Here is a 356-nt window from a genome sequence, read left to right on the forward strand (position 1 = left end):
GGCACGACTCCCCCCGCCTGCTCCCCTGGGGCGCGTAGGGACGCAGGGAGCCCTCCTCCTCCAGTCCCTGGGTCCCCGTCGCGCCGGGGTGGCAGGAAGTCCCCGGGAACTACAAATCGAGGCATGCTGGGAACATTCCCCTGCTCCTCCCAGGAAATGTCCTTTGTCCAGCCCCACAGGAAGCCCCAGTGAGGAGTCAGCCGGGCAGCCAGCCAGTCTGCCCGCCCGCCCGCCAGCGGCCGCTGCAGCTGCCACCGCCGCGGCACAAGGGCAGCGGCGCCGCGGCGCGGGGCTGGGGCCGGGGGCTCGGTGCGCGCGCTCCTGGCCGCCCCGCCGCCGCTCAGGTAGGAGCGTGC

The sequence above is a fragment of the Rhinolophus hipposideros genome, assembly GCF_964194185.1.
Source record: "Rhinolophus hipposideros genome assembly, chromosome: 19".
NCBI lineage: Eukaryota > Metazoa > Chordata > Mammalia > Chiroptera > Rhinolophidae > Rhinolophus > Rhinolophus hipposideros.